Consider the following 16,559-nt stretch of genomic DNA (forward strand, 5'->3'; position numbering starts at 1 on the left):
GGAAATTTTCAGAAAGAATCTGAAAACTTCCCGCGTTTTCTTGTTATGTTGTAACGAGTACTCCTGTAATTCCCCTATTAAGGATTCAGACAATGGTAGTTAATTCATTCTGCTTCTTCTGAGACTAGGAAACAAATTACAGGGTATGTTATATTGCAAGTGTAGATTATGCAGTCTTCATCAACAGAAACAAAACATGATGGGGGGCGGGGATGGAAATATTTAAGTGAATTTTAATTGAAAAGTCTCGTGGTTTTAACATTAAAAGACATGCCTATAAAATGAGCACCTACAAAAGTCTTCACTAAAATGGTAAAGTGCTCATTTCCAAGTAGTAAAATATTGAAACTTTTTCTTTTCATCGTTGATAGTGATTTATTTAACATTTCAATACTTTATCGTTATTATGATTGTCATTATTTTAGACGAATGCACGGAAGTCAAAGGACTTCCAAATGCACGGAAGTCAAAGGCTACCTTCACCCTGGTAGCCTTGCGAATGTCCACTGCTGCGCGCGGGGCTTTCTGGGGATTGTAGTCCATAGGCCTCCTTGCGCATGCGCCGTGGTACCAGACGCTAGCTGCGGGCGACATTTTTTGGGATGCTGGGGTGAGTCCCGCGTGGACCGCGCCCCTCTCGGAAGCGTAGCCAGGAATAGGGCTGCAGGATGTGCAGCTGTGACCCGTCCCTGTGGACTGAAGTAGGAGGAGTGGAAGAGGGGACTGGTGACCAATGATAAGGCCTCGTGGGTGTGGTAGGCTGGGGAAGTTCAGCGGCCCCTACCTACCCGGGTTGGGATGGGAAGCGCGTGGGCTCGGTTTGGGGAGCAGCCCTGGGTTTGACAAAACGTGCATCTTCACGTTTCGTGACAGCGACTTGCGCTGTGCCACCTTGGGTCGAGGCTTAGGGTCCAGTCTTGGAATGTGCATCTCTGGATGAGGGCAGAGGGGCGCTGGCTCAGAGTTTGGGAGTAATGGCTGGGGCTGTGCCTCCCTGAATGGGATGAGGGATTTGCTTAAGCAGCTTTTCTCTGGAGATAGAGGATGGCTTGGGCTATTCTCGCTCAGTTTGGCGCGGGCGATTCTGGCTCAGCACCCCTAGGTTCTTGGATGGGGAGTTGTCTTGGGTCTGAACTCTGGATTTTAGCAGCTCTGACTCCATTGGGGCATTTCTGACTTCAGGGAAGAGGTTCCGGCTTCTGGCAATAAGGAAACAACTCAGACTGTAATAACTCAGGAGTTTAATATCACCGCATACATTTTGAAAATAACGGTCCCAGGCCTGGTGCGGTGCCTCCCTCCTGTAATCCCAGCACTTTGGGTGGATCACGAGGTCAGGAGATCGAGACCATCCTGGCTAACACGGTGAAACCCTGTCTCTACTAAAAAAAAAAAAAAAAAAAAATTACAAAAAATTTGCCGGGCATGGTGGCGGGCGCCTGTAGTCCCAGCTACTCCGGAGGCTGAGGTTGGAGAATGGTGTGAACCCGGGAGGCGGAGCTTGCAGTGAGCTGAGATCGCGCCACTGCACTCCAGCCTGGGCAACAGAGCGAGACTCTGTCTCAAAAAAAAAAAAAAAAAAGAAAAGAAAAGAAAAGAACTTCCCCAAATTATTAACTCCATTCTCACCTCACATGCTGTGAGCCAGGGAGTACGGAATTTGAGTATTATAAAGCACATGAGCAAAAGTAAGTGTTAAATTACAGTCAACAAATTTGAAATTTCAATGTTCTCTGTATATTTGATAAAGTTAGAGATTTAGTGTTAATTATTTTAGGTGTAATGGCAGCTTTTATTACATTTCTGATCGTGTTTCTGAACAATTGCAGTTCCAGATTCAGCTGCACTTTTCCTCTAGGTCTTCATTCGCTGAAGAGGTTGATATGGGCATCTGGTCTCATTCGTGATGTATTCCTCAGATCAGAGTAGTTGTCAGGTTGAGGGATGAGAAAGGCATTTGTGTGAGAGAGCTGTGTGGACTTTGGCAGATAGGGAAAAAACAAGAGTCCTGAGGTGCCACGTGTCCCATGCCTTTGGCTCCCCACCTTTTCCACCCTGCTGTCTGCCCTGAAAGGCCGCCATTGCCTTCTGGCATTGCTTGTCTTTGGCCAATGGGAAGTCTCAACAGGAAGGTTTGGAGAGAGGAAGAAGTGTGAGTTGGAGGATCTTGTCCCCGAGTTCTCTCTCTGCAGGATTGTCACAGATTAGCTGCCCTTCTAAACAACAGGTCATGGTTTTGGTGGTCCCGGCCACACAGTCCTCTCAGTTCCAGGCTCCAGGGACTGCTCCCTCCCCTTACCTCTTAAGGCCCAGGTAGTATAATGGCACCTCCCTGTCACTTCCCAGGATAGAGCCTTATCCACTCTGATTTCCTTACCCCCAGCCAACACCATTGTAAGCCGTCTGTTTATTAAACTCACCTCAAATTTGAATGTGCCATCTGGTTACTGCCATGGCCCATAGTTGACACAGGCAGAGAGTGTCTGAAGCCAGAAATTCAGGAAACCAAACCCTCAACCATATATGTGTGACTGCATGTGTGGAGATGTGTGCTTGAAAATAAACCTGTCCCATTATTGGCTCTGAAGTGAGAACAGGTACTGGAAGTAGAGGGTGAGTTTATGTCTTTGCACGTGCATGTAATGTATAATGTCCAAGCCAATTCTATTTGTGCATTTGTTAATATTAAGAAACACTGATTGAGTGCTTGTTAAATGATAAGATCCTTAGCAAGTACAGTGGATAAAAGACTACGGCTTGTTTTTGTTTGTTTGTTTGTTTGTTTGTTTTTAGGATTTGTAGTTTTTTGACAGGGGAAAGGAAGAGTGTTTCCTTGGTAGGTTTTAACTATTTTCAAATGATGTAATTCATGCTGTATTAATGACTTGAACATTCCTTATTTTGGCCTTTGTTGGAGCCCAAAATAAGAAGTGATTAATGATGTCTCTTAAAGGTAGTAAAAGAGAGAAAGAGTCAAAGGATTTACCCTAAAGACATTTCATATTCTATTAACCTGATTCTATAACCCTGTGAGCTGCAATTCAAAGGGTAGCCAACAGACCAGTGCCAATAAATGATATTGGTCTGTGACCAGATAATTTGAGAACTTAAGTGTAGATGTTTAAAATTTTGTCTTATTGATTAACATAATAATAACAATTGGGCTTTAATTTGCATACCTTCTTAATTTCCTTTTTCCAGTAATTTCTTTTTACTGTATCTTACCAAAATATCAGTCTGTGACAGACTGAAAGTAACAGTAATAATAATAATAAAAACTAGTCTTTTATCACAGATAGTGTGAGAAGCACTATCTTAGAAGGCAGAAACCTGGTTTTTGACTTTTATTTTTTAATCTTTGGAGTTTCCACAGTGCTTAAAGTGGCAATTTTATTCAGTAAGTTTCTCCACAAAGGCGAGAGGCAATTGTGTTTACAGGGTTTATCTGATGGAATCCCAATAAAAAATAGACAGAACACTCAAATGGGGTAATTTGAGAAGAGCTTAATAAAGGGACAATCTATAAAGTTGTAGGCAGGCTGTGGTAATCAACAAAGGGTATGGCAATATTTAAGAGCTAGTGATAGCAGGGTAACTTACTGCCTTTAGGACTGAAGGGCTAAGGGAGGAGGCAGTCGCTAAAACCTGAAGAAAGATTCATTGGATGACAGCTGCCTGATGGTGGCCATGAACTTTGGTCAATGGATATGGAACTTAGCCATTCCACAGCAACCTTTAGGGAAAAACCTGGGGGAATAAATATTCTGACTTCACTCTTGTCCCTTCCCTGGATCTCTTGCTGACTTTCCCCATTGGCTGAACCCAACTGGAATCTAATTGGCAAGGGAATTCACTGATATAAGCAGTACAGGAAGGGGCTTTAGTGTATATGAAGTGGCGAGCTTAGAAGGTCTGTCTATCTACTTTGCTACTTGCTGTCTGAGAGCATGTATAGTTCAGTATACCATGAGCATTTCCAGAGCAGAGGATGTGTCTTATATGTCATAGGTGTGTCATCAATATTTGCAAAAGCAGTGGATAGAATGGCTGCTGGAGAGATAGTTTAGGAAGCCAAGAGTCAAGGTGTAGATGTTTAAAAATCTGCATTATTGATTAACATAATAATAAAAATTGGGATTTAATTTGTATATCTTGGCTAATTGCAAGTTCTTTAGACCACAGGCCTGGCCATACAAGGTCAAGTCTTGCATGTAAAAGTGGAAATAGCAGAAGGCCCCTGTCATCCTGAGATTTCTCTCTTTTTTTTTTCTTTTTTTTTTTTTGAGACAAAGTCTGTCTCTGTTGCACAGGCTGGAGTGCAGTGGTGCAAGCACAGCTCACTGCAGCCTCTGCCTCCCAGGTTCAAGTGATTGTCCTGCCTCAGCCTCCTGAGTAGCTGGGACTACAGGTGCCCGCCACCAATCCCAGCTAATTTTGTATTTTTAGTAGAGACAGGATTTCACCATGTTGGTCAGGCTGGTCTCGAACTCCTGGCCTCAAGTGATCTACCTGTCTCAGGTTCCCAAATTGCTGGGGATTACAGGCGTGAGCCACTGTGCCCAGCCCTGAGATTGCTGCCTTATTCAGCAATTCTGGAGCCTTTTTTCCAGCATAATACAGATGTAGATTATGTCAGTTCATTCACAAATCTGAGAAAAGGAAAAGAATGTGCAGGTTTTGACCCAAAAGCTTGAGGAGAGAGATAGGAGTTACACAGTGGTCTGAGATTGAGGGACTGGGGACAAATCTAGGGAAGTCTTGAGGAGGTGGGAGTTCAGTCTGTTCAGAACGAGAAGAGACGATATCTAGGGAGAGAAGGAACTGAGAGAAATTTGTACAGATAAGGAAGGAACCAATGTTCATTTATAACTTGTTGAATCCATGATCTCATGGATTCTTTCTTCCTTGCAGTTCTGCTTTTCCAGAATCCTGCCCTTTCCAAAAGGAAGATGGTATGATTAAGTTCCAGGTAAGTTAAGGGGTTCTTTCTCTTTAAATATACTGTTCATTCTGAGGAACCAGACACTTCTGCTTTCTGAAAGGAGGTCAGCATTTTTTTAATGACTACTATGTATTAGGTACTTCATCTTGCTCATAATGACTTTGTGAGGCAGATGGTTTGACTCCCTTTATAGAAGTGAAGAAACAAACTCACAGATTTCAAGATGTCTACTTTGGTGCTACTCTAAGTGTGGTTCATGTAGCAGTACCAGTCCATGAACTGCTTATCACTGCCCCATGAGGGAAAAAGAATCAAGAGTAAGTTCAGAATCTTTTATAGCAATTTGGTGTTGCCGCAGCATCTGAGTGCATGGGCAGCATATACATGACTATACTCTAAATGTCACTGGTCTCGTTTGATAAGTAACAAGATTTGAATGGGTATCTATTGGTCAGAGTTCAACCAGCAAGGCAGAACCAGTAAGAGATATATATTAAGAGATTTATCTTAAGGAATTGACTTATATGATTATGGAGGCTAACTAGGCAAGTCCAAAATCCACATGGCAGTCCCTCAGGAAGGATGGCCAGAACTCTTAGACACAGACTGAAGCCGCTGTCTATGGGTGGAATTTCTCCACCTCTCAGGGAAGCCTCAGCTCTGCTCATAAGTCCTTTTAGTTTTTTGAATCAGACATACTCAGATTAGTTAGAATAATCTCCCTTAAAGTAAACTGATTATGGACTTTAATCGCATCTACAAATTATCTTCATAGCAATACCTAGATTAGTGTTTGATTGAATAACTGAGGACTGTAGCTTAGCCAAGTTGTCACATTAAAAACACCATCACAGTGTGGAGGAAGGATTTTCTTTTAATCATGAACAAAATTAATTATGAAAGTACACAGAAAGAACAAATGGTATTATGAGCCTCCATTTGCAATACCCATCATGCAATTTCAGTGATTAACTTTTTGCCAAAGAGATTTGCTTAATCTCTTTTTCATTTTTTTCTTTCCCAGAGTATTTTAAAGAGGCATGTTATTTTACACTGTATTGGTTTTTCTCTGAGCACATCACTTTTGTATAGTACTTTATTATATATGCAACTAAAATGAATGAGCTCACACTTTTATCCTTCTGCCTGGAAACCATCTTGCCCAAGTCCAAGATTCATTAGGTAAATTTTCTATCTTCTAAATTACAGCAACAGTTTACCAAATGTTCACCACTACATCCAGGTCACCATTTTTCCAACCTCCTATAACAGTGTCCTCAATGGTTACGGCCTGGACCTAAAGCAGATGCCATGAATATTTGGTAGCACTCTGCTGGTTTTGGTTAGCTTGGGTGTGCCCTCATAGTGAAGACAGAGGGACAAGAGAGCAAGTGAACGCGTGAGATCTGTCAAGGCCCAGGTTAGAACTGGCACATTTTCACTTCTGCTTCATTTTGATAGCCAGAGTAAGTTACATTGCCAAGTCAAAACTAAAGGGGTAAGAAAACACACTCTGGTCCTTTAGTGGGATTAGTGAGTATGGAAGAGGATATTTCTAAACAGCAATCTAATTTACCACATTCTCTATGTATTTCAGTATATATTTCCTAAAATATTGACTAATGAGATAATCAATAATTATTTGGTATTATCTAATACCCAGGCAATAACCAAATTTCCCTGATTATCTCAGAAAATTTTTTAACCATTGGTTTGTTCAAATGGGATCTTACCAAGGTCTATACTATCATATAGTTGGCTGTTGTGTCTCATAATCTCATTTAATCTAGAGAAATTTGCCCCTATACTTTATTCTCTCCTGCTATTGACTTGTTGTAGAAACCAAGTTTGGTGTCCTGTGTTCTTTCCTATGTTTGGAATGTATTTGTTTGCTTCCTTTTCTTATCTTTCAATGTGTTATCTATCCACAGTATTTCTTGTAAGTGGAAGCACCAGATGCTTGAATAGATTCAGGTTAAAGGTTTTACAAGAATACTTCATAGATGGTTATACAAGAATACTTAAGACAGGAAAAGATTTATAGATTTTTGCAAGTGTTTATTCGTTGATAAATTTGGTTTCTTAATATTTTGGGGCTCTCCTTGTATCTGCATCCTATGACAATCGCTGCTTAGGCTTCCTACAAGGCATCCATCCAGCTACAACGGTGGTGGAGAAATGAGTGTTTTGTTTTCCCAGGCTCTATAGTTGAGGCAGAGAAGGGAGAATGGGGCATAGGCTGGGTGAACCTCTATCCCTAACCCCTTCTCCCTACATTTGAACACCCCAAGTAGACTTCAGGGTATCTGTATTTCCTCAATGATTAACTCAAATTCGATTTTATTGCCTCCCACAGAAGAAGGTATACAGTAGTGTTACTGAGAGAGTGATGCTATTAGGACAGCCGTGCTGACTCCCCTAGATTTTGATTTTAATCATTGTCAGATTTGGGTAATTGGACAATTGTTAGGAACATATTCTTTGTGACGTCCTTTGTAACCGCTTACAACTTTCCTTTGAAAGCTCTGCATTATTTAGAGATGCGGAGTCTATTGAGAGAACATATCTGTAAATACTTAACTCTGAGCAGTGTGATATATGCAGCGATAGAAATATTTTATGTAAAAATTGGTTTCTTGATTAGGAGATGGTTATTAATATCAGATTATTCCCCACATCCTTTTGTTTTGAGAAATTTCAAATTATGAGGAAAATGAAAGAATAGCATAATGTGTAATATTCACCTAGATTCACCAATTGTTGACAATCACCCACAAACATATGCATAATATACGTATATACACACATATCTATATTGTATTTTGATGACCCAGTTAGGGATAAATTGCAGGCATTATTATAATTCATCCCTAAATATTTCAGCTTGTATCTCCTAAGAGTAAGAGCATTTTCCTACATTTCCACATTACTGCTAACATACTCAAGAAATTTCACATTGATACCACTATTTTTTAATACCAAGTTGATATCCAAGTGTTCTTAATTATCCTAATAATCTCCCTTTTCTCTATTGTGTTTTTTGAATCTAGGAGCCAGGCTTTTAGTTACCCTGTCTTCTTAGTTCCTTTTAACATGATAAAAATAGATTAATCTGCCATGAAAAAGTGAAAATACCAAATCTTGGTGTGTGATGAGAAATGAACTCATGGAACAGTACTAGACTTGTGTATCAGCACAACACCTTAGTATAGATTTATATGTGACTATTTCCTGGGCTGTATTTTATAATTTGATTAATATTGTCCTTTGGGAATCCCTGATCCAATAGGATTAATATCCTTGTGAGAGATCCTCAACAGAGCTTGCTCTCATTCTCCCTCTGCCATGTAAGGACACAGTGAGAGGACAGCTGTCTACAAGCCAAGAGAAGAAACCTGAATGAAACCTATCTTGGTGGTACTTGATCTTAGACTTTCCAAACTCCAGAACAGTAAGAAGTTAGTTTATTTTGTTTAACCTAATCAGACTGTGGTATTATATTAAGGCAGCCCAAACAGACTAAGACCAGCCATTTGCGTGGATGATTGACGTGGCATGTGGTTGATGTTTTAGGAAAGGGTGACATTCAAGGACATGGCTGTTGTCTTCACCAAGGAAGAGCTTGCTCTATTGGATAAAACCCAGATAAACCTGTACCAAGATGCGATGCTGGAAAACTTCAGGAACCTCATCTCAGTGGGTGAGTAACTGAGCATCAGACCACTGGACCTGTGTCCTGAAATCGTCGTTTCATACCAGATAGAAAACTCCAGTTAGATCACAAAGAGAAACTTTGACTGCTGGAAAGAAAACTCCTAAGAGATGCATGTGCAGGTTAGAACCCTGCAGTTAATGAGTTTTTACAGATCAGTGTGAGGATCTGGCCCCTTGTGATGGGTTTGTGAGGGAGCTCTCCCCAAATCTCATACCCCTGGCCTGTGGGCATTCAATGCAGTTAGTAATCACTCCCTCCCCTAATCACACATGTAGGCTCTCATTCTTTCCTTGTATTTCTCAGAATGAGACTTATAAAATTCACACATCACCAAGAGCCTTGATCTATGGGTTGCTTCTGCAGAAAAATCAATGTTTATCCAATGTTTTGGATAAACCAGTGTTAAAGGAACCAAGGGAGAACTTTGGTTTGGTTGGCAGTTACAATAGCCAACACTTACTTGTACGTAGTAAGTGTAACCTAAGTGTTGGCTTATTTGATTACTTTTTGATAAATATCTAACCTCGTTTTCATTTCTCAGAGGTTCATATACCTTTATGTGTTACCTAAGTTTAGTTTATGAGATAGAGATATGGTTTGGCTATATCCCTACCCAAGTTTCATCTTGAATTGTAGCTCCCATAATTCCCACATGTTGTAGGAGGGGCCTGGTAGGAGGTAACTGAATCATGGGGCAGGGGTCTTTCTCGTGCTGTTCTTATGAGAGTGACTACGTCTCATGAGATTTGATGGTTTTATAAATTGGTGTTCCCCTCCACAGGCTTTCTCTTTGCCTGCCGCCATGTAGGATGTCCCTTTGCTCTTCCTTCACCTTCTGCCATGATTGTGAGGCCTCCACAGCCATATGGAACTATGAGTCAATTAAACCTCTTTCCTTTATATATTACCCAGTCTTGGGTATGTCTTTATTAGCAACATGAGAATGGACTAATACAGATAGTTACTGTTATCATCCCCCTTTTATGGACGTATTACTCTCTTTTCACACTGCTGATAAAGACATACACGAGACTGGGCAATTTACAATAGATAGAGATGTATTGGACTTACAGTTCCACATCCCTGGGGAGGCCTCATAGTCATGGTGCAAGGTGAAAGTCACGTCTCACATGGTGGTAGACAAGAGAAGAGAGTTTTTGCAGGGAAACTACCCCCCCCACCCTTTTTTTTTTGAGTCTGGCTCTGTAGCCAGGCTGCAGTACAGTGGTGCTATCTTGGCTCACTGCAACCTCCAACTACCAAGTTCAGGCAATTCTCCTGCCTTAGCCAACCCAGTATCTGGGAATACAGGCATGCGCCACCATGCCCAGCTAATTTTTGTATTTTTTAGTAGAGACGGGGTTTCACCATGTTGGCCAGGATTGTCTCAATCTCTTGACCTCCTGATCAACCCACTTTGGCCTCCCAAAGTGCTGGGATTACAGGTGTGAGCCACTGCGCCCATTCAGAATCTCCCTTTTAAAAACCATCAGATCTCATGAGACTCATTCACTATCATGACAATAACACAGGAAAGACCCGCCCCCATAATTCAATCGCCCCCTACCGGGTTCCTCCCATGACACATGGGAATTGTGGGAGTTACAATTCAAGATGAGATTTGAGTGGGGACACAGTCAAACCATATTATCCCACCCCAGACCCTCCCAAATCTTATGTCCTTACATTTCAAACCAATCTTGCCTCCCAACAGTCCCACAAAGTCTTAACTCATTTCAGCATTAAGTCAAAAGTACACAGTCCAGTGTCTCATCTGAGACAAGCCAAGTCTCTTCCATATATGAGCCTGTAAAATAAAAAAACAATGTATTTACTTCCTAGATACAGTGCAGGTGCAGGCATTGTGTAAATGCAGCTGTTCCAAATGGGAGAACTTGGCCAAAACAAAGGGGCTACAGGCCCCATGCAAGTCTGAAATCCAACGGGGCAGTCAAATCTTAAAGATCGATAGTGATCTCCTTTGACTCCATGTCTTGCATCCTGGTCACGCTGATGTGACAGATAGATTTCCATGGTCTTGGGCAGCTCCATCCCTGTGGCTCTGCAGAGTATAGTCTCCCTTCCGGCTGCTTTTGTGGGCTGGTGTTGAGTGTTTGTAGCTTCTCCAGGCACACGGTGCAAGCTGTCGGATCTAGCGTTCTGTTGTCTGAAGGACAGTGGCCCTCGTCTCACAGCTCCACTAGATAGTGCCCTGGTAGGGACTCTGTGTGGGGGCTGTGACATGTGGGAATTATGGGACATGACAGCTGGGAATTATGGGAGTTACAATTCAAGAAGAGATTTGGGTGGGGACACAGCCAAACCATATCAATGGATGAAACATCTGAGTCACAGAATTCATAACTTGCCCATGATCACACAGCTTATAAGAAGAACTAGGACTTGAGCCCTCCTAATCTTGCCCTAGGTCCTGTGTTTTTAATAAATAACCTCGTGAAACCAAAGGGTAATCTGTAAACACAGGACCTTCTACATAAATCTGCATATCCCTGCAGTTGTTTCTCAGACTGCAGGATAAAACCCTCTTGGTGAGTCCTGAAATCAAATTACTGTGTCATAACTAGCAATTTTTAAAAAGCAAAATAGATTAATAGAACAGAAAACAAAAGAATTTATCAAAGTTCATTGCACATTGTATGTAAGTATCAGCTGATAAAACTTCTGTTTTAGTGAGCAGTCTGTGTTGATGTTCGTGCCTATTCCTACTGAATCACAGTGCTGATTTTATTGTGGGTTACAATCAGAACAATTGGGAAACCACTGCTTAAAGCCCATTTGGGGCTGCTCATGGTCTCCCTTTCCCTGATACTATCTTATAAACTAAAGTCACTTTCAATAAAACAACCCAGAAAGGACCTTAAACCAGAAGCAGTATCCAGTGGGAGTTGACCATGATATTCATGCCATTTTGAAACCCATCGTAGGGTCCCAAAAATATGATCATCCTCTTCTGCCTCAGCCCCCCGTTTGTTATATACCACAATCTTGCTTCCCTGGGTGCCAGGCCTTTGACAATCCACAGTATCTGTTCCCCATTCTCATAGTCATGGCTGTTTGAGATTCTGCAATAACTTAAAAGGAAAGAACTTAAGGAAATGGATTATGGGATCTGAGTGGTCTCTATCTTTTCACGAAGACAAAGAACCTCGGGGAACATAAAAAGGCTGTCTCTTAGAGCTTGTCTCAGAGGTTTACATATGCATCCCCGCACAATGCCAGGACGATGTTTCACAGTGTTTATCCCTATTTCAATCCCCATTGCCTTTTTATCCCCGTTCCCTTAAGGCTCACCATGTACAGTTGTGCAGTCTGTACACAAACATACATCATAGTCCTCCATATGACAGTGATGTGAAGGAAGGGAAGCCATCAAGAGATAGAACCTGTTTGTTTCTGAAACCTCTTGTGACCCTTTGTGTCCCTTACTCTGCCCAACATATGAAAAACACTCCATCAATATGTATTATTTCTATACACACATATACTACATAAAATGGGAGCCTTACCCATACTTTTTGTAGCAAGATTATTAAAGTCTTTTTATTGACTACTCTTATAGCAGGGAGGTGAATTTCTTCCTTCATAAATTTTTCCTAAGATTTCCTTTAATTCTTTTTTGCTGTGTGGGGGTTGAAAGGTCTTGCCGTTTCACCCAGGCTGGAATACAGTGGCACAATCTTGGATCACTGCAGCCTCTGCATCACAGGATTAAGCAATCTTCCAACCTCAGATTTCCAAGTAGCTGGGATCATAGGCAAAACCGAGACAATTTTTAATTTTTTTGTAGAGATGCGATCTCACCGTACTGCCCAGCCTGGTCTTAATCTCCTTAACTTGAGTGACCCTCCCACCTCAGCCTCTGAAAGTGTTGCTATGACAAGCATAAGCCACTGCACCTGGCCAAGATTTCTCTTAATTTCCCTACAATACTTGATTTCTAATTGGCAGCTCACAGGTTAGAATTATTGTTGCTCTAACTGTTTCACATGTCAATGGGAGCCAGGGACAACTTCCCACCCCATCATAATATTTCATTTTCTCAAATCCTCTGGACAGGTGATTCACAAATTCTTTTTCTTCTCATGGGAGATGGGATAAAAAAACATTTTGAATCTTCAGGAAAAGGGGTTAAATTGCCTTTCTCAAGAAGTGCTTCATTGCTGGCAGATTTGGAAACAAAGGATCCAGGATTTAAGTGTGAGTCAGGATTATATCATGAACCTTCAAGAACAGTGTTCCCCACATTTAGAAGATATTTACCTCTGTGAAGAGTGGGCAGGCATGTCTCTTCAGATTTCTGAAAACAAAAACTATGGAGTAAATGCCATTATCAAAAATCGAGATATCACAGCATGGCAAAGCCTGACACAGGTTCTTAACCCAGAATCTTGGAAGAAAGCCAACATAATGACCGAGCCCCAGAAATCTCAGGGAAGATATAAGGGAATTTACGTGGAAAAGAAATTGTACAGACGTGCTTGGCATGATGACAGCCTCAATTGGACCTCACGTGATCATCATGAGTCCCAAGGATGTAAAGGAGAGGACCCTGGTAGACACCCCAACTGTGGGAAAAACTTGAGTATGAAATCAACAGTTGAACAACGTGATGCGGCCCATGCTTTACCACAGCCTTTCACATGTAATAACTGTGGGGTGGCCTTTGCAGATGATACAGATCCTCGTGTCAATCACAGCACTCACCTAGGAGAAAAATCTTATAAATGTGACCAGCATGGAAAGAACTTAAGTCGGAGCCAATATTTTATCATTCATTGTAAAAGCCACTCAGAAGAGACTCCCTATGAATTCCACGAATGGCCTACAGGCTGCTAACAGAGCTCAGACTTTCCCAGATGTCAGAAAGTCCCCTCAGGAGACAATCCCTACAAATGTAAAGAATGTGGCAAGGGCTTCAGGTGCAACTCCTCCCTTCACAACCATCATCGAGTCCACAAAGGGGAGATGCCCTACAAATGCGACTTATGTGGGAAAGCGTTTGGATTTAGGTCACTTCTTTGTATTCATCAGGGAGTACACACAGGGAAAAAGCCCTACAAATGGTGAAGAGTGTGGGAAGGGCTTTGAACAGTACTCCAACCTTCTTATGCATCAGAGAGTCCACACTGGAGAGAAGCCCTACAAATCCAGTGAGTGTGGCAAGTGTTTTAGTTCAAGCTCCGTTCTTCAAGTCCACTGGAGGTTTCACACAGGGGGGAAACCTTATAAGTGTGGTGAGTGTGGAAAGGGCTTCAGCCAAAGTACACAGCTTCACATTCACCAGAGAGTCCACACAGGGGAGAAACCATACAAATGCAATGTGTGTGGAAAGGATTTTGCTTATAGCTCTGTTCTTCACACTCATCAGAGAGTTCACACTGGAGAAAAACCATATAAATGTGAAGTGTGTGGAAAGTGCTTTAGTTACAGTTCATATTTTCACTTCCATCAGAGAGATCACACCAGAGAGAAACTATATAAATGTGATGAGTGTGGTAAAGGCTTCAGCCGGAATTCAGATCTTCATGTTCATCTCAGAGTCCACACAGGACAGAGGCCCTATAAGTGTAAGGCATGTGGTAAGGGCTTCAGTCGTAATTCACACCTCCTTGCCCAACAGAGAGTGCATATATATGAGACACAGTACACACATTGTGAGCATGGCAAAGACCTTCTGACTCATCAAAGACTACATGAGCAGAGAGAAACATTATAAACGTAGTAAGTCAGGGTTAAATTAGGAAAACAGAAGCCACACTGTATTCCAGATAATAGAAGCTTACTTAGCCTGTGGGAGGGCTGGGGGAGCAAAAGACAGGGACAATGCCATCGACAATGTCAGCCCGCAGCACTGGGGTGTGCCAGGCAAGTATTGTGGATTTCAAGAACTTCTGTATGCTACAATGGCAAAGTAGGTTACTCTTGACAAATGGGTGGTTTGTGGTAGTGTTTGTAGTTAGAGGTCAAATTTCCATTAAAGGGTGTATCCAGGAAAAAATTCTAATTGGGATGATTATGGTAAGGTCTTCAGTTTAGCCAAAGTCCCTAGATTTTTTTTAGTCCCCAACGGAAAAATATTCTCTGTATGAAGAACATTCAAAAGTGTGCTCAGAAATGAAACCAATGCTCTTACTATGAAAGAATATTAGTACTCAGGTTTTCTATGAGATTCTCTGCACAGGCAAGAAGCTCTGCAGAAGTGACATTTGAAGGATGCGGCAAAGGCAGTGCTGTATTAATCACACTGGTTCCATTTCCTTGCAAATAAGAAGACTCTATTCCTCAGTAACTCTTGCAGTTAAGAGTGTGCCCATGTTTGAGTTCTAGCCAATGGAGTATGAGCAAAAGTGATACAAGCCACTTTCAGGTCTAGCCTTTATAAACATCCTCAGGCTTCTCTATCCCTGCCAAGGTGACCTTGGAGGCTGCTTATTCCAGACTGGGTCGATAGAAGGTCGCTATCTGATCTGTGTTGGATTTCTTTTTAGAGTAAGAAATAAAAATTCATTGTGTCTCACCACTGAGAGTTTTAGTGGTTTAATTTTTACTGCAGCATTACCTAGGCCATCCTGACTAGCATGGAGGGATTTTATAGCAATATGTTTCATTGTCATTGGAGTCCACATACAGAAGCAACATTGTAATTCAGAGTTCAAAGCTTTTAAGACTTTAAGGCTTGATGTGGCAGTGCAACCATCTAAAATGGTATGGATGGGACTTCTCCAGTGATAACCTTCATTCTTTGGTGTGTACACCAAAAAGAAATGTTCAAGATTATATAGCTGTGGTAAAACTTTACTGAAAAGTACAACCCACAGACGTAAGAAATCTCATACAATAGAGAAACTCTGTAGAGTGGGAGCTGAATAAATTTGTCAGCTCACACATTAAATGCGATTAAAAATTAACTAGAATAGGTGTTCTGTGGTTAGTCTTAATAAAATTAATTGAATAAAGCTAACATTTACTAAAGTGAGCAATAACATGTAAAAAACCAACAGTGTTCATTTCAGACTGATGCAGTCTTCTTCTCAGCAGACTTGTATAATAATGGGTTTTTAAAGGGTGCTCTTTCTGTCAGCTTCCTCCCAAAATTGTCATTTAATTGGGGATAACAGATGAATTCGAGAGGCGATCTCTTTGCTCTTTTTTTTTTTTTTTTTTTTTTGGAAACAGGGTATTGCTCTGTCACCCAGGTGGCTGGAGTGCAGTGGCCTGATCATGCTCACTGCTGAAGCCTTGAACTCCTGGGCTCAAGTGATCCTCCTGCCTCAGCCTCCTGAGTAGCTGGGACTACAGGCATATACCACCATGTTCAGCTAATGTTTTCTTTAAAAAATTTGCTTGTAGAGATGGGGTCTTGCTTTATTTCCCAGGTTAGTCTCATTCTGGTTTCAAGTGATCTTCCTACCTCAGCTTCCCAAAGTGCAGGGATTACAAGTGTGGGCCACTGCACTCAGCCCACAATGTCTTTTATTTTTTCTTCAAAAACAATGTCCTTTTTTGTTTTAATTGACTTATAGGTTTCTTCATTTGGATCATGGTTTATTCCTAGTTTTTCCTTCATTACATTTTCCTGCCAGTTATAGTTTGTAAATAGAATAGGCAGTCAAGTGCAAATAAAACCGTCCCTGAATTGTCATTTTCTTACTGATCAGGTGGATAAGAGTGAAGTATTTTAAAAATTCTATGTCAGTAGAAATGAGGAAATGAGTGTTCTTACATAAGTTGGTGGGGAAAAAAAACAGGTACAAAGTTGCTGGAGAGGATCTTGTCTATATATATCAGATGTACAATTTGCATTGTCTTTGAGCCAATGATCCTCCTCAGAATGTATTTTTAGGATGTAATTACATGAGTGGAAAAATATGGTTTCAGAAA

At 41.3% G+C, this 16,559-nt stretch overlaps 1 pseudogene; it reads left to right on the forward strand.

Moving 5' to 3' along the window:
- The first annotated feature begins 566 nt into the window (after nucleotides 1–566).
- On the forward strand, nucleotides 567–15,190 carry LOC134759677 (zinc finger protein 285-like; annotated as a pseudogene).
- Nucleotides 15,191–16,559: the final 1,369 nt, after the last annotated feature.

This window comes from Pongo abelii, chromosome 12, assembly GCF_028885655.2.
Source record: "Pongo abelii isolate AG06213 chromosome 12, NHGRI_mPonAbe1-v2.0_pri, whole genome shotgun sequence".
NCBI lineage: Eukaryota > Metazoa > Chordata > Mammalia > Primates > Hominidae > Pongo > Pongo abelii.